At 41.8% G+C, this 25,850-nt stretch overlaps 1 protein-coding gene across 1 annotated transcript in view; it reads right to left on the bottom strand.

The window, feature by feature from the left end:
- Positions 1–24,768, bottom strand: part of DNAJC22 (DnaJ heat shock protein family (Hsp40) member C22) — a 49,309-nt gene extending 24,541 nt beyond the window's left edge. The window contains exons 1-2 of the mRNA XM_070735990.1: positions 24,713–24,768; positions 7,445–7,556 (exon numbers count right to left, since the gene is read on the bottom strand). The gene's annotated coding sequence lies outside the window, so the exon portion shown is untranslated. The remainder of the gene's footprint in view (positions 1–7,444; positions 7,557–24,712) is intronic.
- Between the last annotated feature and the right edge of the window lie 1,082 nt (positions 24,769–25,850).

Below are 25,850 nucleotides of genomic sequence, written 5' to 3'. Positions count from 1 at the left end.
AGCTTCAAGGTGGAGTTTAATGGATTGGTTTATGATTGATTCCATAACTTTGCAGGTGACACAACACAAAGAAATCGGTCTGTAATTTTCAACGTTGCTTGGATCTCCTTTTTTGAAGATAGGGATGACTTTATGCCTAAATATTATTACTAAAAACACAGTCTGCCTCTTATTCTTAAAACACAGCCAAAGGACTGCAAATACATCCAAATCTCTAAATATTAACATGCAGCATATAAACATGCAACCATATAGAGCCTTTCAGTCTATTCATTCTCACAGTGAGAACTAGAGATTTAACTGGCTATGACCCTGTTAGCCTTCAAGAAGGCTTTGAAGACTTGGATGTTCCCCCAGGTGTTGGGGCCACGAGGTTAGGTGGATTCATCCTAGCAGTTCATATATATGAGGTTATGCCCCAATTGTGTGATTTGTTGCTGGGGATTTTTCTGTTGGATATTATGATTTGCTTTATGGTTTGCACGCTGCCCAGAGTCACATTTTTGCGAGTTGGGCAGTCATACAAATCTTCAAATAAATGAAAGAAAATCTTAGTTTAATGTCAATTAAACATTCATGAAAAGGCAATATACAAAGACATGGGATAAAAGCCAAACCAGTGTTTGTCCACATTTGGCCATGTAGCATATTTAGAAGGCTGAATATTATATGGAATGAGACTTAATAGTGCTATGTGCAAAGGTTACTGATGTCCAGCCCAACAAGGAGGTAACAGCCCTTCCCAAAATTTCTTTCCCTTCCAGTAGATAAGATTATTTATGTCCTTAATCACATGTGTTTGGATGGAAATTGTCATAGAAGCAAAGGGGCTGGCATTTGGGGGCAGGCAGGAGACAGGTATCCCACCCCCACCCCCCACCCCCCCGGCAAGAAAGGGGTGAAATAATGTGATTTGCAAGTAGATAGCTCTGAAGATGGCAATGGGGTCAAGATGGGTCTCTTCAGATGAATACACAAACTATACCATCCTTAAAGTGGTAGAAAACAAACTGGTCTAAAACTCCCTGCCTCCACAGCCAATCCCTATCCTGCCTCCATAGCTTCTATTCTGCCCCTGCCCCTGTCCTAATTTAGGATGTACATCAAGCAAAATGGTCTGATTTTTCTGGCCGCCTGTCCCCTTCTTTATATCACCAACTCAAAGGAAGCCATGTTTAAGCATAATTTTTCTTGAGAATCATAAACAATATAAGCAATAACAAGGAGAAATGAATCTTTTTCATTCTAAGCTATGTCTTTAAAACAGTGACATGCTTTTACAAACACTAAATAATGCAAACCGAAAAAAGAAGGAAAAAAGTGAAACACTCACACCCATATATAATAATGCCATAGAATATTCCAATAGAGATTTTGGCAATAGAAAAAAACAGCCATATGAACCACTAAAATAGGAATTGTTGAAACAATAAATTAAATCTAGACCATTTGAAAATGTATCATCCCATCTGGCCCCTCTGCCAAAAAAGAGCTAGTTCAAAGGTTGAGCGTTGACAGGTTTCATTAAGCCAACCTTTAGAGTCCAGAGCACGCACATCCTTCCAAGCATACACAATCACCTTTTCTGCAACTTCCAAAAACAATATAGCCAGAGCACTTCAGAAACGGATGAAGTCCGAAGTACAAATGTTTGGAATATAATTCAGCATTACACAGATATCTTTCAGTTGTAATTTTCCCCAAGGACCTGCTGTCCCAAAAGGAACTACCAATAGACAGTTTCAGAGCATATGTTCTAAAGTTCTTTCAAATTTATTATAGCTCCAATGTATTTAAATTTTAATTCAATTTTATTCATTCAATAGAGATGCTATCCAATTCCAACTAGCCCAGGGTGCAATTAAAACTAATAGAATAAAAACAGAATACCATAAATATAAAATAAGAAACAAAAAGAGCCAACGATAAACCCAGCTACCCACAACCACACACAATCCGGCAGGGAACACAATTACTGTACCCTAGCCCACAACAGCCAAGTCTTTAAGGCATTCTGGAATGCCAATCAGAGCAAGAACAAATCTTTTTTAAACATCTATTGAGTAATTCAATAAACTCAAAAAAGATTTTTATAGGGTTGATTTAAATTCTTACTTTAAAAAACCCAAGCATTAAAAAACAGAGAAGAATAGAATATAATAGAATTCTTTATTGGCCAAGTGTGATTGGACACACAAGGAATTTGTCTTTGGTGCATATACTCTCAGTGTGCATAAAAGAAAATATACATTGGTCAAGAATCATGAGGTGCAACATTTAATGATTGTCATAGGGGTCAAATAAGCAATGATGAAATAATCAATATTAATAAAAATCTTAAGGATACAAGCAACAAGTTACAGTCATACGGTCATAAGTGAGAGGAGATGGGTGATAGGAGATAGGTAGGGAAGAGTGAGTGAGGAGACTGGGGAGGAACCTGGGCCTGGAGTCCGGAGAAGGCTCAGTGCCAGAGGCAGGAATCCAGCCAGGGCCATTGGGGAAGTCTATCTCACCTCCAGAACAGCCAGAAGCTGATATGAGTGAGGCAGAAGAACAGGAGGAGTCTGTTCTTGATGCGCACATGCATAGAGCTGCCAGAAGACCAATCCTGGGTCTTGAAAGCTTAGAACTACGACACCTTAAACATGATGCCTTAAACATGATCTAAGTATTGCCCACAAGATCATATGCTGCAATGTCCTGCCTGTCAAAGACTACTTCAGCTTCAAGCACCACAACAAAAGAGCACACAACAGATTCAAGCTTAATATTAACCACTCCAAACTTGACTGTAAAAAATACGACTTTAGTAATCGGGTTGTCGAAGCGTGGAACTCTTTACTGGACTCTGTAGTATCATCCCCTAACCCCCAACACTTTACCCTTAGACTATCCACAGTTGACCTCTCCAGATTCCTAAGAGGTCAGTAAGGGGTGTGCATAAGTGTACTAGAGTGCCTTCCTTCCCCTGTCCTATACTCTCTCCTATATCTCATATACAGTATCTCCTCTACTATATCTTTTATAACCTTCATTGTGTATTATTGTGTATTGGACAAAATACATAAATTAAATAAATAAATAAATAAGGCAAGAACAATTCCAGAGGAAAAGGACTACTCAGGAGTAAGGCTTGGGGATAATTGGTCACTCTAATAGGCTATATAAGTGGAGAACACGAAAGACTTCATTGCGAGAAGCAACTCAGTTCATCTCTAGATCTTGTCATTGCAACCCAGGACTCACATTAGACTTGCTAAATTTTTCCTGTAAATTGATCCTTGGCAGTTTGCCAAAGAAGAGCAAGTTTTGTATGTGTTATCTCCTTTCCCTGAAAGACTTTAGTCGGACTTGTTTTACTTTGCTTGGACTTTTAATACGCCTGCTAATGAAAATAATTAGCAGCCCTTGCAAATAAAAAGAGGTTTGTGAGATGCCATTTGTGCCATTTTACTTAATCAGAAAGCCTAGGTCAGAACAGGTAAGTAGAACTTATCCTTGGTTCACTGCTTTGATTGTACCAATTTCTTAACAATCAATTTCCTGATTGTTCCAATTTCTTGAATAAATTGTGAGTTGCCATAATAATTTTATCTGAGTCAAAGTGCAACCAAAGAAAGATGGATAGTAGCAGGAACTGAAATATTCCCATTGCAACTAGCAAATTTGATCATTGTTTTAGTAGCCTTTTGAGCCTGGCTTCACAAATATGACATAGCCAAGAAGAGGAGGACTCAAAATAAATGCCTAAATGCCTTTGCCTACTTCATTTATTTATCTTGTCTCTCAGTAAGGCATTATTCACTTAATCCCCAGAGGCTGCAATGAAACCCAACTTGAGTTAGAGAATAGCCATGCCGTAAGCATAGACAAGCAAGGAGATTAAACTGTACTTCAATGAAGGAAGGTGTGGAAATTTACATTAAAAGAAGCTTACACAATTCCTTTAATGTTGAATAAACAGGTGCAAAGATATTTGATTGTGCACAGATAGTAAGGACTGATATACCTCATGAAGCATAAAATGTAGCTGTAATAAACTGATCTAGATGGACCATGAGGTCTTTTTCTGCCGTCAGTCTTCTATGTGTCTATCTAGAGGCTCCTTCAGATACAAATGGCTCTAACGCTGTTATCCTTCAGATATGACCTGCTTTTACAACCAAATTTAATCTAAGGTGGGATGCGGGCCACTCTGGGAGGGATTTACAGATTTTTAGTAGAAGCGACTACTGTTATAGCAGAAGACATGTAAATTTCTGTTTCTATTTTTTGACTGTCTTAGATCTTTGTTTTTAATTCTGTATGCTATTCAGTCTTGCCAACCCAGAAGGTCTCTGTAGAGAGTAATCTGACACATAGAAATATGAATTAATAAATAAGTTATTAAACTAATAAATACTGCAGGGGTCATTGCATTTTTAGCCAATGTGGATGGCAGTCGTTTGATCTTGTACATGCTTCTGCGATTGGTAAGAGGGATTTAATGATTTATGAATGCATTTTAGCAGCTTGGTGGGCTTAAGTAAATTAAGTAATAGGAGTTCAGATAAGATTAGAAACTGAATGACTGCTACGGAAATTACATTAGACCACTTGAGTTGGGAATTATGTAGTCAACTTACAACCATTTGCTTAGTGATATTCGAAGTTACAATGGCACTGAAAAAAACCTGACTTATGATTGTATTTCAGAGTTATGATCATTGTAGCACCCCTGTGGGTGCTGATCAAAATTTGAGCATTTAGCAGTTGATCTGTATTTGTGACTGCTGCAGTGTCCCTGGGGGTCAAAGTCAATGGGGAAGCCAGATTCACTTAACAATCATGTTACTATTTTAACAATGGGCAGTGATTCACTTAACGGTTTTTGCAAGAAACATGAAATGGGGCAAAATTCACTTAACAACTGTCTTGTTTAGCAATGAAAATTTGGGGCTCAATTGTGGTCTTAAGCTGAGAACACTTTCTGAACCAAATCATTGCGAGATGAAATGCCCAAGGTGGTAGAAAGGGATCATAGTCAGAATGGAAACCTATTCATTCATTCATTCATTCATTCATTCATTCATTCATTCATTTATTGTTAGAGTTGGAAGGGACCATGTGGGTCATCAAGTCCAACCCCCTGCCTAAGCAGAAACCCTATAGCATCCTAGCCAAATGGCAGTCCAGAGTACCAACTTCCGCTGGTAGGTTGTTCCACTGGTTGATCGTTCTGACCGTCAGGAAGTTCTTCCTTATTTCCAGGTTGAATCTCTCCTTGGTCAGCTTCCAGCCGTTGTTCCTCATCCAGCCCTCCGGTGCCCTGGAGAATAAAGTGATCCCCTCCTCTCTGTGGCAACCCCTCGTATACCTGTAGACTGCTATCATGTCCGCTCTGGCCCTCCTATTCTCTAGGCTATCCATGCCCAGTTCCCGCAGTCTCTCTTCATAAGTCTTGGTTTCTAGACCCCTGATCATTTTGGTTGCTCTTTTCTGTACCTTCTCCAGAGTTTCAATGTCTTTTTTGAAGTGTGGTGACCAGAACTGAACACAGTACTCCAGGTGTGGTCTGACCAGGGCATAGTAGAGTGGTATTAAGACTTCCCTGGTCTTGGAGTGTATTCCCCTGTTGATGCAGCTTAGGATTGTATTGACTTTTTTGGCTGCTGCTGCACATTGTTGGCTCATGTTGTGCAGCATTTCAAGATCATAACTGCCAAGAAGAAGTGTGCTAGGTATCAATTATATAATCCATGCTAGGAATGCTCTTTTGGCCCCAAAGGGTGCATTCTCCTTCCAATCTTGAGAGGCTAAGCTCTTTAAAATTTGTAAGCAATGTTTAATAGACAAAAAAAATTAACTTGCAGCTTTCTGAAATGATGCATTTGTCTTTAGAACTCTCAGGGCCAGATTAAAATAGCTAGAGTAAAAAAATATATATTTTGCATTAAAGTGGGAAAGGAAAGGATTCATCATTGCATGGAACTATGGAGATGACCTTGGAGAAACCATCCAGAAAGTGTTATGACAATAACAGATGCAGAGCATGTGTTGGCTTGAAGAAGGTGGGAAAATACTTTCTAGTCTTCTTGTGGAAGCAGGTCTGGTCTTCATAGGAGTAAAAATCATTAGGACTGCCTACATTGATGTCTCTAGCTAAAATCAAGGCAAATTTGGATCTATGAGCTCAGTCCCAGTAAAAAGGTATCCAATGCACCTCAAGAAGAATTCATGGGGAGGAATATATACATTAACCAAGAACAGGTTTAGACCTCTTAGTTTTTATCTCTAGAGAAATGGCCAGGGAAATATTATTTACTAGGGAGAAAGAAATGCTTGGTGTTTGGTTACAGTCAGGATCATTATAACTCTAAACACATTGCAGAAAAAACAATTGCTGCCAATCTGCCTTCCATTGAGGACTTGTATACTGCACGAGTCAAAAAGAGGGCGGGTAAAATATTTACTGACCCCTCACATCCTGGACACAAATTGTTTCAACTCCTACCCTCAAAACGTCGCTACAGAGCACTGCACACCAAGACAACTAGACACAAGAACAGTTTTTTCCCGAACGCCATTACTCTACTAAACAAATAATTCCCTCAACACTGTCAGACTTTCTACTAAATCTGCACTTCTATTCTACTAGTTTTTCTCATCATTCCTATCACCCATTTCCTCCCATGTTGACTGTATGACTGTAACTTGTTGCGTATATCCTAAGATTTTTATTAATATTGCTTCTTCATTGCTTATTTGACCCCTATGACAATCATTAAGTGTTGTACCACATGATTCTTGACAAATGTATATTTTATTTTATGTACGTTGAGAGCATATGCACCAAGAAAAATTCCTTGTGTGTCCAATCACACTTGGCCAATAAAATTCTATTCTATTCTATTCTATTCTAATTTAGAATTATAGGAATGGAATCTTACATGATTGCAATTTAATAAAGATCAGCACAGTTGACTCAGCAATAAAACAGTAGTTCATATCAATCATTTGGAGGCTAGGAACAAAAATGCTTCCTTTTATTTCTGCCATCTACCTCCATAAACACTTGCTGAACCCTGTGGTTCCTTTCTTTGATTTAAGCAGCTAAAGAATCACTTCTCACATACTACAGCTTTCAGACTTCTGACCTAAGCTTAACCTACTGTTCATTTTCACTTTGCATGCCAGCTTATTTTTCATTATCATGATTAAGGATTTACCTTGTTGAGGTTAATTTATACAAGAGACAGAATATATAAAAACATCACCTTTGCAATGCCCCACATAGCATTTCATTTAATGAACTCTTAGCCTGTGTTCTAGCTTCTCTCTGCACCATTCATTCATCAGTAGCACAAAGTATCTCACATAGACAGGGGAGTCCAAGTTGCTTTTGTTTGCACAAGTAAGTACTTTTTCTAGCCATTTATGTTTTGAATAAATTATTTCTTACTTTATCATTAGCAGATGCTGGCACAGCACTTTATTTGTAGAGGAGAGAGACCAGAGTTTTTCAGCAACACTCCCTTGATTATTCAGGATGTTGAAAGTGTATTGGTGTGAGGCTAAAACACAAAAGAGCAATTTGTTAGCATTTTAAAGGCTAGACTGCAGACTTAGTCCATAACTCTGAAAGTTTAGCAGATGAGCTGAGTCAGGGAGTTTTGTTTCACAGCCTGAATTTCTTATACATAAAATTTGAGTAAGTTCAATAACACACCAGTACAGCATTCTCAATTCTCTAAAACACTGATTTCCTCTGCTGCCAATCTTGCATATTCTGGTTTGTTCAGCGTGTCTATATCTTTGCTGAGTTTGTGAATTCTTCATCCTTTTTGATTCAAGTTGTTTCAAAGGCTTACTTCTTCCAACAACTCCCTTTATTTTAAGTCCCTTTCCTATCATTATCTATCTTTATATTCTGGAGAAAATAAATCCTTTATTATTTAAAATATCATAAAGGACATTAGGATGAACGAAAGGTAAGTTCCAGACACCCTGGAACATACACCTTCAACTTTTTGGATTTCAAATGAAGAATATAAGAGCAGACGAGGGAAAGGGTAGACCTGATAAATATTTAGTCCTTGAGAAATTACGGTATATTGTTACGTAAAGAAGGCAAAAGACGATTTGTTTGAAGGAATGTTTACCTAAAGTCCCGGCTAGAACCCAGTGTGCTAAATGCCTATTCTGAAGGCCTTTACAACCCTATTACAAGATGCCTGTGCAAAGCTTTTCCTTTCATTCAATTAATCTCATTCCGGTAGTACATTCATGATTTGTGGCAATACCAACTATCTTTCAGGAAAAATATAACTGAAGTGATGGAGTCAGCAAAACAATGTAAGGCATCTGATGAAAGATTCAATGAGCATATAATAATTCAGCTAGTGGATACAGTGGGGAAGACGGAATGGACCATCCTGAAGGAAGAAAGTGCTGACAGAACTCAAGACCACTTTTGATGGAGTCAACTTAGATACTGTAACTCCAAGCTAACTTGTAAATGAAAACCAGGTACTGAAAAAATACACTAATGTGCACTTAAAAATTAGGGAGTAAATCTTGGGCTTCCCATAGTGTAAAAAGAAATACAGATCTGTACATCAAAAGAAAACCAATATTTCAGAAAGTTGACCTTGTAGGTTTGTAAGGACCTGAGGAATGTTGAGTGCCCGGAGATGAAAATATTGGACTAGTTTATCTTATTGTGACAGCCTTTCCTACCATCTTTTCTTAGACCAGGGTTGCTAACCTTTGCTTGCTGAGGAATTTTGGGAGTTGAAGTCTACAAGTCTTAAAGAGGCCAAGGTTGGACACTCCGGTCCTAGCCTGTCTATTGAAAAAGGGAATACTAAACTTTCTTGTGTTTTTTAAATAACCTCTGAGCAAACAGAGGAAATCCTATCGTATGCTTTGCAATTGCCAGGTATAGTCTGGATTTACAGTATGTCACAGAAGTGAGTACACCCCCTCACATTTGGTAAATATTTAAGTATATCTTTTCATATGACAACGCTGAAGAAATGACACTTGGCTACAATGTAAAGTAGTGAGTATACAGCTTGTATAACAGTGTAAATGTGCTATCACTGCAAAATAACAGAACACACAACCATTAATGTCTAAACTGCTGGCAACAAAAGCACACCCCTAAGTGATATTGTCAAAATGGGCCTCAAGTAGCCATTTTACCTCCCTAGTGTCATGCAACTGGTTAGTGGTACAAGGTCTCAGGTGTGAAGGGGGAGCAGGTGTATTAAATTTGGTGTTATCACTCTTACTCTCTCATACTAGTCACTGGAAGTTCAACATGGCAATGAACTATCTGAGGATCTGAAAAAAAGAATTGTTGCTCTACATAAAGATGGCCTAGGACAGTGATGGCGATCCTTTTTGTCCTTGGGTGCAAAAAGAGTGTGGGCTGGTGCTATCATGCATGCGCGAGTGCCCACACCCATAATTCAATGTCTGGGGAGGGCAAAAACAGCTTCCCCCACCACCCAAGGGCCATCTGGAGGCCAGAAATGGTCTGTTTCCCAACTTCTGGTGGGCTCAGTAGGCTCATGCTTACCCTCCCCAGGTTCCAAAGGCTTCCCTGGAGTTGGGTACAAACGCCCTCCCCATCCCCCCAGAGGCTCTCTGGAAGCCAAAAACATCCTGCCAGAACCTTTGTGCGAGCCAAAAATAGCTGGCCAGCACACACATGTATGTTGGAGTGGAGCTGAGTTTCTGTATTGTTTGATTGGCTCATGTGATTATTTTACTGTAAGGATTTTTTAAATTGTTTTTAAATTGAATTAAACTGTTTATTTTGTTGTGAGCTGCCCCGAGTCTTCAGAGAGGGGTGGCATACAAATCTAATAAATGAAATGAAAATGAAATTAATGAAATGAGCTAGGACAGTGGTTCGCATGCCAGCAGATATGGCTCCGTGTGCCACCTGTGGCACCCATGCCATAGGTTCGCCATCACTGGCCTAGGATATAAGAAGATTGCCAAGACCCTGAAACCGAGCTGCAGCCCAGTGGCCAAGAGCATACGGCGGTTTAACAGGACAGGTTCCACTCAGAACAGGCCTTGCCATGATCAACCAAAGAAGTTGAGTGCCCGTGCTCAGCATCATATCCAGAGGTTGGCTTTGGGAAATAAGACGTATTAGTGCTGCCAGCATTGCTGCAGAGGTTGAAGGAGTGGGGTGTCAGCCTGTCAGTATGCAGACCATATGCTGCATGGCGTATCAAATTGGTCTACAGGGCTGTCGTCCCAGAAGGAAGCCTCTTTTAAAGAAAGAAAGAAAGCCCACAAATGGTTTGCTGCAAACAAGCAGACTAAGGCCATGGATTTCTGGAACCATGTCCTGTGGTCTGATGAAACCAAGATAAACTTATTTTGTTCAGATGGTGTGAAGTGTGTGTGGCGGCAACCAGGTGAGGAGCACAAAGACAAGTGGGTCTTGCCTACAGTCAAGCATGGTGGTAGAAATGTCATGGTCTGGGGCTGCATGAGTGCTGCCAGGACTGGAAGCTATAATTCATTTAGGGAACCATGAATGCCAACATGTAATGTGACATACTGAAGCAGAGCATCATCCCATCCTTTCAGAGACTGGGCTGCAGAGGCAGTATTCCAACATGATAATGACTCCAAAACAATACACTGCCTTGCTAAAGAAGCTGAGGGTAAAGGTGATGGACTGGCCAAGCATGTCTCCAGACCTAAACTCTATTGAGCATCTGTGGGACATCCGGAAATGAAAGGTGGAGGTGTGCAAGACTCTCTAACAGAGACGTCACCTGCTCCATGACACCATTGAGGAGTGGAAGAGGATTCCAATGGCAACCTGTGAAGCTCTGGTAAACTCTATGCCCAAGAGGGTTAAGGCAGTACTGGAAAATAATGGTGACCACACAAAATATTGACACTTTGGGTCCCACTTGGACATTATCACTTACAGATGTACTCACTTTTGTTGCCAACACTTTAGACATTAACGTCTGTGTGTTGCATTATTTTGAGGGGCACATTTACACTGTTGTACAAGCTACAAACTCAATACTTTATATTGTAGCCAAGTGCCATTGCTTCAGTGTTGTCACATGAAAAGATATACTTAAATAATTTACAAAATATGAGGGGGTGTTCTCATTTCTGTGACATTTTGTAGGTTATCTTTATCCCAATCTTTTGTTTCATTAGGCTTTAATTGTGATAAGGAACCATCCAAATGTGCAGATGCTGCAGTCTGAGATAGGTAGGACACTGTAATTTTTTTATACCCCTAGAGTTTTTATTCCACCTAACCTTAGCTACAAATACAAGCAGAAATTGTACAATTGTAAGATTGATATCAGTTTTACTAGGTTGACCAGACAGAAAACATGACAATGTGAGCTAATTCTACTTTATTGTAAAACTACATTGTCAGAATCTTTCAAGTCCGAAAGTACGAATCTCCCGCCTTCTCCATTAAAGCCCTGGAAACTAGGGAGGGTCTCTTCTGATCCTCTTGCCTCTCCCATTACCCAGCTGTGGGCTATTCTGTCTCTTACCATGTCTCATTTTCCCAAGGTCATTCCCACATACCATTACAGCTTTCTTCTCTCTGGATCCCAGCTCTAGGCCTTGGCAAATCTGACCTGTCATGCATCAGATCCTCAGCCCTGCAAAAGGTCAGCTGTATTGATCTCTCAAGTTGTCAACACTCACATTAAGCAAAGGCTAACAAGACAGGAAAGGAAGAGCGCCAGAATTGCTGTTCATCCTCAGATCCTGGCTGTTATTCAGGGGTGAGTTCTAACTTACCCCACTGCTGGTTCGCTTCCTCCCACACCCCGTGGCTGTGCCTTGTAGGTGCGCACACAAACACATGCACAATGGCAAAAAAATTCAAAAAGGCCAAAACAAGATGGTGACCACACGCACAGTGACAGAAACTCTGCAAAAAAAATCTGGAAAAGAAAAAGATGGCAGCGCCCACAGACTGGCACCGACCGAACAGGTTCTGTGATGTTATTGTGCCATCACCAGCGGGTCGCTACAGGTTCAGGCAAACTGGTCCGGACCTGGAAGACCCCACCTCTGACATAGTCACCATTTGCCCACGTCCATATAAATCCTAGCTAGATGAACCACCAAAAGAGACCCTGTGCCTGGAAGAACCAAGGGTGAAGATTAGCGAACAATTGCACAGGAATCCCAACATCTGCTATGCTAAGGTGCAGTCTGGTGGGAAAATGAGATACGTTGACTAGAAGGAGAACCTTCTCTAATCAGAGACCTTCCAAGTGTGTTGATCTACAATTCTCTCTAGAAAGAGCAGTGCCTATCTGTTGTGGTTCAGCCTGAGGCTGCTCAGGGACCGGCTGTGTCTCTGCTGGCTCCATGCCCGGAGGAGGATGACAGCGAAGAGGAGGGGGCTGAACAGTCGCACGGGGGAGAGGAAAGTGAGGAATGGGACGAAGGAGAACAGCATGAGAGCCCCGGGGGGGGGGGCTCTCCCCAGCCAGTAGCTTGGAGTCATTAGGTGATGAAGCACAAGCCATCATTGACATGCGACAGAGACGTTCAGATCAAAGAAAGGAGCAATTAAAGAAGTATTATCAGCACTGAATTAGGAACAGCTGGGCTTGGGTGTGGTCCTCCTTAGCAGGGTTTAAAAGGCAGGCAAGCCCTTGAAGCCATGTGGAGTGTTATCAGATTGGAGTTACGGTGTCCTGCTTTGTTCTGGGCGTCTCTGTTCCTGGCTTGTGGCCCAGCAGTTTGGAAGACCCGTTGGGGGTGTAGGTCTGCTATCTACAGCCTCGTCTTGGCAGCAAGAATCCAGTATTGCTGCATGGACTTTTGCCTTCGTGGGATCTTTGAAGATACAGCGTTTTCCTGTTTGTAAGGACATTTTCTGTTACCTGTGTTTTTCTTGAATTTTATAAACTGCCTTTGCCTTTTACCGGTGTGTCTGGCTTCTCTTTTTGGGTTGGTCTTGGCTTCCGGAGTGACCCAGACAGAACACTATCCAGGATGTGTCATGGGACTTATAGTCTGATATACTGTAGAAGGCAATCTATTGAAGATGACATAGTAAACTAACAAGAAAGAGAACCCAAGACTTGTGATATGATCGTGAAACGTTATCTTTCTATTCACTTTTGTGCCCCTCCCCCTCAAATTTGGACAAGATGATAAATGCCTCAATTAGTAAGCAAATTTTGCCAATCGATTCCTTGAAGCATTGACGGTCAGGTCTGATCAATGTCCCCAATTATGCCTTATAACAAGCATCCAATGCATAAGTATATCTGGCCCTTCCCAACATAGGAACATTTTTTACATTTGTTTTGCTTCAAAGCTGAAGACACAGGAGAGATCGTTGTTTGCATTACCTTACAGTAAAGGCTCCCTTGGCTTTTTTCCTTGTCTGAAGAGGAAGAAAATTATTAAGAGGGACAGGATGCTTCTCTTCCTGCCTAAAATGCAGAATTAAGCCCAACAGTATCCCCCAAACTGCAAATGAATCAAGTTCTGTTTCCGAAGGCAAGCTAGAAATGCTCCTAAGTGCTCAGATGAAGAAGCCTGAGAATATCTTCCTTTTAATCTGGGCAGTTTCATGAGCAGAGTCAACTTCTTTATAATTATTGGGGAAATGTTCCAATGTCCGGATCTCCAGTCCTCTTTAATTTGATTATGCTGCGATGCAGCTTCTTTATGGGGGTCTGTTGCCTGTTATTATTCCACTTGTGTTCCTGTTTTTCCTCCAGAATGAACTGCCTGTCAACATGGTCATTCTGAACATATTTCAAATAGCTGGATTTCACTTTTCTACGTCTGGTCATAGCAGGCAATGTCAATAAAGAGGCGAAAGAGAGAGAGAAAGAAAGAAAGAAAGAAAGAAGGAAGCACCTCTTTTTGAAATGTGGGCTTCCAAAGGGAATTTGTTGCCTGAAAGCTATCACAGAACAACTCCCTACCATCACTGAGACATCTCCCCCAGGCTTACTATATTTCATGTTTGATGTGTATGTGCTGTATGGTTTTTAATTGTTGAGGTTTTTATATATTTTATTATTAGTTTTGTTCCATTGTTATACTGTTTTTATTGCTGTTGTGAGCCGCCCCGAGTCTTCGGAGAGGGGCAGCATACAAATCTAATAAATTGAATTGAATTGCTCCAAGTCAAAATGCAGAGGAACCAAAACTGATTAGAATATTTTGAACTTAAGCATCTGATATGCAATAACATATAAAGGTTTTCCCTGTCTTGAACTAAAATCAGCCTACCAAAACAACCATTTTCTTTTTACTGACAGGGCTAATTCTGACCATATCCCAATGTTCTCCTGCTTCTCTGGTTCACCCCCCTGAGCTCTGCTCCCAGCACTGTTTTGAAACACACTCCTGCCTGCGAGAAGGAGGTGAGGCAGGGATTGAGGCTCTGAAGTGGGGGGGGGAGAGCCCCAGCCCCCTCCTCTGTGAGACGCAGAAGGGCCCTTCCAGTCACCTGCCCCGGGATCCGCCTCCCTGCTTCTCTGGCTCAGTGAGCGACTCTTTCGGCAGGCTCCATAACAGGGCCCTGCTGCCGTCTTGGCGCTTTCTCACCACGCTGCATCATTGGACATGAGTTCAATCGCTGAGTGAGTTGCTGCTGCTGCTGCTGCCACCTTCTATCTCTCCGAGGAAAGGTTGAGGGACTTGGAACAAATGGGCAAGAGCAGGCAGCGAGCACTGTGCCTTGCTATGGGCGTGTAAGGTGCATGGGGCATTTATTTATTTATTTTATTTATTTATTGGATTTATATGCCGCCCCTCTCCGTGGACTCGGGGCGGCTAACAACAGTGATAAAAACAATATACAATGGTACCTCGGTTCTCGAACGCTTTGGTTTTCGTACATTTCGGATACCGAACAAAATGTTCTGCAAAAATTTGCTTCAGTATCCGAACAAAAATTCGGATACTGAACAGAAAATTTTGTTTACTATCCGAAATGTAAGAGGGGACGAGGTGAGAGGGAATGGGTGCCGGAATCCTGACACGCCCCTCCTGGCCGCCCTCTTAACAGCCTCCCAGTCTCTACCTTGTAACTGCTCCAAGCTGCAGGAAGGGTAGGGCTGGCTGCAATACCGGCAGCTTCAGGGGTTCAGTACATTACCTCCAGGCAGCTGCCTCAACCTTTTCTTTCCCGCCAGCGGCGGTGGCTCCGGCGGCTTCCCTTCGAGGAGCAGCAGCAGCGTCAGGAACGTCACGTGTTGAAGGGAAGCCGCCGGAGCCGCCGCTGGGAAAGAAAAGGTTGAGGCAGCTGCCTGGAGGTAATGAACTGCTGAGGAAAGGAGCCCCCCGAAGCTTCCGGTATTGCAGCCAGCCCTACCCTTCCTGCAGCTTGGAGCAGTTACAAGGTAGAGACTGGGCGGCTCGAGGAGCAGCAGCAGCGGCGGGAATATCGTGCGGTTCAGTTGGTTGCCTCCAAGCAGCTGCATGAACTTTTTCTTTCCTGGCGGCGGCGGCGGCAGCTTCCCTGCATCATGTGACGTTCCCGGCCGCCAGGAAAGAAAAAATTCGTGCAGCTGCTTGGAGGCAACCAACTGAACCGCTGAGGAAAGTAGCTCCCCGAAGCTGCCGGTATTGCAGCCAGCCCTACCAGTGTTCCCTCTAATTTTTTTGGGGGGTGGGCGGAAAAGTATAGTGTCTGAGCGGCAGTCCCTTCGGGACTGGGCGGCACAGAAATAAACAAACAAACAAACAAACAAATAAAAAACCCACCCTGTTTTGCTTCAGAGTATTTCAAAATAAAATACTGTACTGTGTGTCTATAACAGTGAGCTCATAATGGGGCAACTCTATCAATATCAAAATGCCACTTAAATAGTTGAGCTAGTTTCAAACTAGATTTTGATTTCCTTTCTCTCTTCCTTACTCCCATTCTTTTTCTTTCTCTTTTCCTCCCTCTCTTTTTTCTATCTGTTTCTCTCTCTTCCTCTCTCTCTCCTTCCCTCTCACTCTTTCCCTCTCGGCTTCTGGGCAGGTTTGGAAAACTGAGTTGATGATGATTTTTAAGTGAGCGATTGCTCACTGCTCAGCTTAGAGGGAACTATGAGCCCTACCCTTCCTGCAGCTTGGAGCAGTTACAAGGTAGAGACTGGGAGGCTGTTAAGGGGACGGCCAGGAGGGGCGTGTCGGGATTCCGACTCCCCTTCCCTCTCACCCCATCCCCTCAGATCTTTATCCCATAGGAAATAGAGGAAATACTGCAGATTTAATTGGTTCCCAGCAAGTCAATGGGCTGGGAACCAATTAAATCCATTTCCATTATTTCCTATGGGATAAATTAATTCGGTTCTCGACCAAATCGGTTCTCAACCACACTTCTAGAACGGATTGTGGTCGAGAACCGAGGTACCACTGTATAGCAATCCAATAATAAAACAACTAAAAACCCTTATTTATAAAACCAAACATACATACAAACATCCATGCATAAACTGTAGAGGCCTAGGGGGAAAGAACATCTCAGTTCCCCCATGCCTGACGGCAGAGGTGGGTTTTAAGGAGCTTACGAAAAGCGAGGAGGGTGGGGGTAATTCTAATCTCTGGAGGGAGTTGGTTCCAGAGGGCCGGGGCCACCACAGAGAAGGCTCTTCCCCTGGGTCCTGCCAAACGACATTGTTTAGTTGACGGGACCCGGAGAAGGCCCACTCTGTGGGATCTAACTGGTCGCTGGGATTCGTGCGGCAGAAGGCAGTCCCAGAGATAATGTTCCCCCTTTCTCTGAAAAGTAGGGGGGGCTTATTGGGGGGGGGGGGTTATTTCAGTGCATGCACTAAAAAGTCTGATTGGCCTTATTATGGGAACATGTCTTATTGTCAGGGAAATATGGTACAGAGGAACTAACCTACACCACTCACGATGACTATTACTTAGCAGCAAAGAGATACAGAAATAACTTCTTTTAAAACACAAATAATCCAACTTTCTATCAGACCCAGGCTGTGAAATTTCAAAGGATCACTAAATCATAGCTAACAGATATAGAAAAGTCTTGCTTCATTTCTGCAACCTTGTGGCGTCTGGATCTTTGAAAATCAGGACTTTTGGTACGTCAACCAAAATCTCTGAGCTGAATTAATCATTGTGCTAATCATATTATGAAGCAGGATCTCAGCCAAATTAAACTCAGCTCTGTGGAGATACAATTACTTGGATTTCTCAGTATCACAGAAAGCCACCACACTCCTTCAACATTTCCTATAGCCTAGGCTGTGATGGATATCTTTTCCCTGCAGTGCTGGGAGGTCAGCATCAAAGCTGTCCAACTTGACTGCTAGAAAATTTACAACAGTGGTAGAACAGCTACTACAGGCAATGTTAATTTATTACATGGGTCTCCCAGCCTTCCTCCAGGGAGCTCACAATGACATGCATGTTCCTTCCCTGTGTCTAATCCAAGGTCACTAATAAGTATTTTTCATGTCTCAGTAAGGATTTGAATGCAGATCTTAACCCTGGCACGATCCCCCACCGTTCCTCTTGAACCATATTGCATTTGGCCATCATGCAATTTACATACTATCAACTGAATCACTGGGATGTGTTAACCATGGTTCATTGTTTTAGCGTGATGCAAAAAACTCAAGTTAATTGTTCCCTCCTCAGTTATTATGGTTGCATAAATCACACCTTAGTAGTAAATGTGGATGATTCATAGGCAGAATAGAAGGGTGATGGATATGCGGGAGAGCTGATACACAAGTGACAGCGTCTACCGCAGCATGCAATTATTTTGGCAAATGAGAGCAAATGAAAAGTTGCCATTTGCAAGTCATATATTTATGAGTCTGTAAGGCATGGTTTGTGATTGAATCTTCATTTCTTACAACCCAGCAGTGCTTCAAAGGCTTCAGTGAAAACAGCAGCCTTGGGTCCCCAATCTTACATATCCCTGCTATTGAGCTGTTGTTTCACACATGTACAAGCTCTTTCAGATCAGTGACTGCTGCTGCTGGGAACTAAGAAGCACATCGGAGGGGATAGAAGGAAATTCAATACTTTTCTGTTTCGGAGAGTTAGCAATTCTGAGCTGTTCTTGACATTCATTTCCTCAGGGAAGAGACGGGAACAGAGCCATACATTCATCTACCAGTTTGGAGCAATCGGTGACATCTATAGGATAAAAGAAGAAAACCCCAAAGTACTGCAATTATTAAACCTCAGCTAAATGTGCAATATATCACAGGAGTGAAGCAATCCATGTTTGCCAACCCACAGCATACATCCGTTAGCCAAACAAACTACTTTCCAATATTGAGTTGTGTAGTGTTGAGAGGGAAACATCTTCCATGACTGATAAAAAATGGAAGATTGAAATTGGGAGAGACAAAAACCAAAGGGAAGGACAATTTTCAAGGCAGAGGAGAATTGAAAATGATTCCAGACTCACACATAAAACAATTGAAGCAACTAGCAGCAGCATCAGAAATGGACCATTTCATGTTTTTAATATACAGTACACACAAAAAAAGATCTTTATAAGGTCTCCACCTGCCAGTCTTCTTCCATAAAGATCACATTATTATTTCTTTTCTAAGAATGATTCCAGAATTCTTTCATTAAGTACTAGGAGTATAAATTACTCCTAGATTATTTCTAGCTGTTAGTTTTGTTTTTACAAACATTAACCAGAATGATAAGGCTCAGCTAGTAAATATAATCTCATTTACTTCCACTTTTATTATATAAATGAAATCATTGTTTAATTTATGCATTTTATTTTGGATTGTATGGCCTGAAGTCCACTCAGGGTCTCACAGGTCCTTACAGCTTCTCTGCTTCCAAGCCCAAAGATTCACATATGTAGATGGATATATAACATATTCCAATTTCAGCAATGCTGAACATTTTTCCAACATGTCTTTTATAACACTGTGGAAATCAGTTAAGTGCATGTACACCCAGCCTCTTTTGTATGCAAAATCCACGCTTGAGTTTCAAGTATAAATTCTGTGCACACCTGATACTTTTCTTCACCACAGTGCTACTCAGTGCGATTTAACGATCCATTTTTGTTTGTTTTTAATCTCCTTGTTTTTGCACTTTAGGCCTTTGAGCAGAGAACCTGTCTTGGGAAGGGAAATATAATACTTTTATACATTTCATTCTGACAGTTATATCCATACACCGGATGTAATTTTCTTCCACGCATACCTCTGTGCGCAAATAATAATAATGATAATGATAATAATAATAATAATAATAATAATAATAATAATAATAAGATTTGTATCCCGCCCATCTCCGAGGACTCATGCTACATCCTCCGTCCACGTTCGTTTTGCTGACCACAACGTGCTTCTGGATACCTACCCTTATTCCTCCATCACTTTTGCAGACCAGATGGATTGCTTTATGTTTCCTGAGCATGACTTTTTTCTTTTTCTTTTTTTTTTAAAAATAAATTTTATTATTTTAAAAGGCTCCATACGTAATGTATTTGCAAAAATAATTTACAATATATATAATCATAATGGTAGTAATAACAGGCAAGCAAATCAACAAAAAGTGATTTAAAAAGCAGACAAAAAACAAAGGGGAAAATCCCCCCCCCCCAGAAACGGCACCATTTAAAAAGAGAAAAATATCTTATTTCTCTCTTAACTGTCTGGGCACAACTTTTTGCACACCTTTGCGTTGGCCGGCTCTCTCTTCCTTTCGATAAACCACAGCTGCCATTTTAATAATAGCCTCCCCTCAGAAATACCTCATGGCATTTGACCCCTCGAAGACCAAATGTTAATTCTTTTAAAACCTGCGGGCCCAAGGTTTACGGACTGCCAACTTATAAGCACACCCGGCCTAGGCAGGCGAGGCCGAGCGAGGAGGATTTGGCGTTAACAGATGCACAACGTCGGCAGCTTCCTTTCGCCGGCGCAGCTCGCCCACCCCGGGGGCTAAAGATAATATAACGGGGCCCCTGCCTACTCCGCGCTGTCACGTCGGCCTGTCAGTCGGCTGGTAATTAATGCGAACTGCGGGTCCGGCGCCCCACCGGAGTCGTATATCACTGCCAGCTCCCGCGCGGCAAAGCAACCTCTTCTTACCCAAGCCCTGTTATTTGGGGAATTTTCTATGTATTAGCTGTTGATGCACATTAATACATTAAAAATGTCAGCAGCGGAGGCCGGCTAATTGTCTGATTTAAATGTCTATTTGTCAGCGCCGCGGCTCAGGTGGGCATGAGCCGAATCGGGAATGAAGCACGGAAACCTGTCTCGGGACGGGAGGGCGGGGGGAGGCGGCTCTCAGCCGAGCCGGGACGCGGGAATGATCGATGGCAGAGACGCGCGGCCCAAAATGTTTGCGTTTCTGCTCGGCTTGGCTCGGCGCGGGCGAGGAAGTGAGGGGGGAGGAGGCGGGGAGGGGGAAGGAGTCAAGGCGACCAGGAGGCTGAGGGAAAGCCTTTTTTTTCTTTTGTTAGGGAGGGGAGAAAAAAGTTTCCAGGTATTCTGAAGGGAGAAAGGAAAGGTTGGGTGGGGTTTCTCCCCGACGGCTCCAGCGTCCATCATCCGTATCCGGTTGAGGCCTAACGGGAGTTGGAATCCAGGAAACGTTTAAAAGGTCTCCTCTGACTCTTATAGAGCTGAGGCCCCGGATCAAAAGGCTTCCCTAGCTCGGCTGCATCGCAAAGGCTCTTTTGTTTGTCTGCCCTATTTAATATCAGAGAAAAGATGAGAAAGAGCAATAGCGTTTAGATTTATACACTGCTTCATAGCCCTCTCTAAGAGGTTTACTGAGAGTCAACCTATTGCCCCCAACAATCTGGGTCCTCATTTTATCGACCTTGGAAGGATGGAAGGCTGAGTCAACCTTGAGCCTACTGAGATTCGATCTGCCAAACTGCTGGCAGCCAGTGATCAGCATAGGTAGCTTGCATTACTGCCACTGCACCACTGAGGCTCAACTGTCAGAAAGAAAGTACAAGGCAAGGATAGCTAGTGAAAGGCATCCTTTGAGTCAGTAGTTTTGCATTAGAACCGGGATCTCCAACCTTGGCAATTTTAAGACTTGTGGTCTTCATAAAAACAAATACAAATATATACCAGTAATTTTTGTATGAAATCTCTTTCATAATAGGTAGTTAATGTTTTAATAGAATAGAATAGAATTTTATTAGCCAATTTTATTAGCCAATTTTATTAGTGTGATTGGACACACAAGGAATTTGTCTTGGTGTTTGTGAAGAATCATGTGGTACAAGCTCAAATTTCTCTCTTGTGATTTGTATATGTCGACACACACATATATATATTGTGGTGGTGTTCTTTTTTTCAATAAAGAAACTTTAAAAATTAAAAACAAAAAAGACTTGTGGGCTTCAATTCCCAGAATTCCTCAGACAGTAAGTTGCCAAGGTTGGAGATCCCTGCCATAGAGCACTGACCGGAACATTATGGCTTGGAATATTGTTTTCTTTCCAATGAAGAACACAAGCGCGGTCCTTATCTGTGCTCTTTGAGCTTGCTTGTTTTCTTACAGAGGTTTCATTACCCAAACTGGGTAACATCACCAGTGCTACTGGTAGTAGCTTGTAGTACTGAAGATGTCACCTAATTTGTGTAACGGAACATCTGCAATAAAAGCTCAGAGAGCAGCAAGGGCCCATTGTATCGACCTCTGAGCTACAAATATTATCCTTCATTACAACACAAGTGCTTCTGAACATGTGCAGAGTGCACTCCTCCCCACTCCTAAAGATGGGAGGGAAGGGAGTCATCTAAGAGCAACATGAATCTCAAAATCTTTTTTTTTTTTAGCAATCTGCAGCAAAGCCCAGCTAGCAGCTCAAAACGATTCAAATACTGTACTTGCCTGCGGATTACGTCAGCCTCCAACAAATCCTCTAAATGTCTCACACTCAAACTCACATCCTATTGGCTGAGGAAAGACTTAGACCTTTCGTTCAAGACATTTGGAAGGTGGGAAAAGGCTGGCATAGATAGTCTGAGAGATGGTGATGTCAGCATTGCACCCTATAGAATATTCCTAAGCACTATCGGTTAATATTGCTAACATGTTGTAAGCCGCCCTGAGTCTAAGGAGAAAGGTGGCATAAAAATCAAACAAGCAAACAAGCAAATAAATAATATTGCCCAAATTACCATTTATTTATTTATTTATTTATTTATTTGTTTGTTTGTTTGTTTGTTTATTAGATTTGTATGCCGCCCCTCTCCGAAGACTCAGGGCGGCTAACAACAATATAAAAAGACAATGTAAACAAATCTAATATTAAAAACAATCTAAAAAACCCCAATTTAAAAAACCACTCATACATACAAGCATAGCATGTATAAATTCTATAAGCCTAGGGGGAAGAGAAATTTCAATTCCCCCATGCCTGACGACAGAGGTGGGTTTTAAGGAGCTTGCGAAAGGCAAGATATCTGATATCTGGGGGGAGCTGGTTCCAGAGGGTCGGGGCCGCCACAGAGAAGGCTCTTCTCCTGGGTCCCGCCAAACGACATTGCTTAGTTGACGGGACCCGGATAAGGCCAACTCTGTGGGACCTAACCGGTCGCTGGGATTCGTGCGGCAGAAGGCGGTCCCAGAGATATTCTGGTCCGATGCCATGAAGGGCTTTATAGGTCATAACCAACACTTTGAATTGTGACCGGAAATTGATTGGCAACCAATGCAGACTGCGGAGTGTTGGTGTAACATGGGCATACCTTGGGAAGCCCATGATTGCTCTCGCAGCTGCATTCTAAAGCAGATTTCAGCTTATTTTGGAAGTAGTGGGAGGGAGAGAATTTCACTAATAATTTTTGTGGATCTTATCTTGCAAAAATTGCTCCTATTTTGCGGGGGGGGGGGGGGCGGAGGGAGGACATTCAAAAAGTAGCAAAATGCACGCTCCAAATACAGTATGTGCTTCATCCCTAAATCAAAACATTAAATGGTCTCACATTATTCAGGTGACTATATTCTTTACATTCAGGACAATGCTGTGAATTGGCATTGTTTCATATTGGATTGGCTAAATAAGAGACCTCCCATTTTGTCAAGCCAGTGGGCAATTTTGAAATTCCAAGAAAATACCATGGGTATAGTAATAAAATCGATCGATTAACTGACTTATTGAACTTATACTGCTCCGCAATCCACAGACTCTAGATGGCTTATAAAATATACAACTCATAACAAAACATCCAACATAAAACAGCAATAAATAAATGACAATAAAACAAATATAAAATAATAAAAATGTTGCCATGCTTTAAAACAAGAAAATGTCAAGAATAGTTTGGGTTTTGGCCACTTTCTCAAAGCCAGCAGAAAGAGAGTGACTTTGATCTTCAAAGGGAGGCCATTTCAGAGCAGCAATATCACCAACTGACCTGTGCTGGCTAGAAGGCTGGCTAGGTACAAGGACTACAGTGTGAATAAGCTAATGTCCATCTAGGATCAAAAAAAGACAAAACTCTTTTATTTCTGTATAGAAACAGAAAAGGGTTTCACTTCCAAAGAGCAGCACCCCAGAAATCAGGCACAGTTATTTTTTAAAAACTTTCTACAGAAAAAAATAATAATAAGAGAATGACTGACTGGTTCCACATTTCCCTGTCGGTGTCACATGGGGCACAAAGCAAAGCCATTCCATAATACAGTAGAACCTCTGATCACAAACGCTTCTGACCACAACCAAATTGGAGTCCGACCCTCCCCCCCAAAATCATGTTTTTTTCCTCCCCAGAGCCGGTTTCCCATTCTGTGCCATTTTTTTGTAAGCCCCAAATTTCTAAAATTAGGTTCAGGTTGCCACCAAAGTTATGGAACAAATTATGGTTGGGACCAGAGATTCTACTGTCAATTATTTAATTCTATTTCATTATTATATAAGTTTGACTCCCTCAGGTTTTTTTTACTACCGGTATGTTATTAATGATAAGTTTTGTTGGTCTCTAGACACTTGTCCAGATGCCCTTAAGCAGCGCTTAAGCTAAACATCACAGTCACCTTCCTTAATTTCAGTAATGGTTCATTTGCAAGGTCTTTTTAGTCAAGGGTCAAAGCCACAATCTGTTAGCTAATCTAAATAAGAGACAACTTGTGTGTTTGTAGTCAACCCCTTTAGCTCCTGCTTGCAGGTGTTCTAGCAGGCAAAGGCACAACTATTAACTCTGGCTAAAGTTAATTGATTGCTTACAAAACCTGATTTCTTATGAATAAGCTAATAAGCCACCAGACACACAAACTGAAGGGGTGTGATACAGTACTGGGTTCTAAAACCCATTGCTCACGTTTGATGCTTCTGCACATGCACAAAAGCATCCTGGGTGGATGGGCGGAGCCTCTTGCCACTGTCACTACTGGTTCACAGAACTAGGCTGAACCAGGAGCAACTCACTGCTGGTGTCATAGCTCTAATTAAAAACTAGGCAAATATCTATCTATCTATCTATCTATCTATCTATCTATCTATCTATCTATCTCTACTGTATCTCTATCTATCTATCTATCTATCTATCTATCTACCTATTTCTGTTTATCTATCTCTATCTATCTATCGTATCTATTTCTTTCTATCTATCTATCTATCTATCTATCTATCTATCTATCTACTGTATCTATCTATTTCTATCTGTCTGTCTGTCTGTCTATCTATCATCTATCCTATCGAATTGGCAGGATGCAAGATTTCTGTGATTTTTTTTTTGCACAAGCAAAAACTCACCAAAATCGAATGCACACACACGCGTCCTCTCGTGAGATTTTACTTCCTGCACATGCGCAGAAGCAAAGTCTTGCTGGGACATGCAGGCGCGCATGCCAGAGACTGAAAGCTGCACACGCGGCTTCCGTTTTACTACTGGTGCAGCGTCCTCATCCATTCCGGTAGGAACCCACTACTGATCCTATTCCCTTTCCAATGGCAGCAATTTTAGTACAGAGCTTATGGTACTCTCTCAAAATTTTAGAATTGCTTGCTGGGATAGTGAAGCAAAGATGCTGTAGCAAGAGAGATTTTATGCTGGTATGTTTCCTGCTGCTTCGAAGGCAACTTTGTGTGTATGTATGAGCCTTTGAGTCAAATGCCTGGAGTAGTCCCTACAGTTTTGTTGACAAAGTTTTTTTAAAAGCCCTTACCTATTTCTTAGGGCTGAAAGAGGGTGACTGGCAGTGAAGGGCTACCAAAATTTTTACTACCACACCTGTGGGTGTAACTTATGCAGGATTATTATTATTCTTTCAATATCTTTCAGTGCAAATTGGGTGCTTTGGGGTAGAGCTCCATTTTCTCTACCCCACTGTGTTCCCCACCCCATCCGGGCAGTAGCCCACCCTTGGTGACTGGCCCAAAATCACTTAGCTGGCTTCGAGCCTAAGGCAGATTTAAAAGGCAGAGTTTCCCAGTTTCTACCTCATTGTCTTCAATCACTACCCCACCCTGTCTCTCCAAAGGAAGCTTTACAGCACTTTTAATTCTATAAATCTCCTTCTTATTCAGAATCACCATCCATATGTTCAGAGAAGGAAAAAAAGGAATTATCCCTTGTGTTCTCTCCCTCTAATCTGTGGGACTTTAATTGCCCCAAAACTTCTAGAAATGTGGTTGGTTCTCTGTAAAGTTGAGAAGTGCTAAGGGGGATAAAGATGGCAAAAGCCAGGCCCCTCCATTAAAAAATATATTGTATATATTTTGTATAGATTGTATATATTGAAATGAACTTATGGGCGCTTCCTTTCCCCCCAGAGCACTCTATTAATGACCCCCATAGATGTGGGTATCAGCAGAAAAATTTGAAGGTTATTATTTTATTTACACGATTTAGGTCCTGTAGTCGTCTTTCTCTTATGTCAGGTTATAGGAT

This window comes from Erythrolamprus reginae, chromosome 2 (genome assembly GCF_031021105.1).
Source record: "Erythrolamprus reginae isolate rEryReg1 chromosome 2, rEryReg1.hap1, whole genome shotgun sequence".
NCBI classification, from domain to species: Eukaryota; Metazoa; Chordata; class Lepidosauria; order Squamata; family Dipsadidae; genus Erythrolamprus; species Erythrolamprus reginae.
Note: the sequence above shows the minus strand (reverse complement) of the source record. Positions and strands in the feature narration are given on the sequence as shown.